The sequence below is a fragment of the Bison bison genome, unplaced genomic scaffold (assembly GCF_000754665.1).
Source record: "Bison bison bison isolate TAMUID 2011002044 unplaced genomic scaffold, Bison_UMD1.0 scf7180017864238, whole genome shotgun sequence".
NCBI classification, from domain to species: domain Eukaryota; kingdom Metazoa; phylum Chordata; class Mammalia; order Artiodactyla; family Bovidae; genus Bison; species Bison bison.
Window position 1 is genome coordinate 606,750 of NW_011494810.1, and position 227 is coordinate 606,976.

Consider the following 227-nt stretch of genomic DNA (forward strand, 5'->3'; position numbering starts at 1 on the left):
GGACTGGTTGGTTCTCCTTGCAGTCCAAGGGACTCTCAAGAGTCTTCTCCAACACCACAGTTCAAAAGCATCAATTCTTTTGTGCTCAGCCTTCTTCACAGTCCAACTCTCACATCCATACATGACCACAGGAACAACCATAGCTTTGACTAGACGGACCTTTGTTGGCAAAGTAGTGTCTCTGCTTTTGAATATGCTATCTAGGTTGGTCATAACTTTCCTTCCAA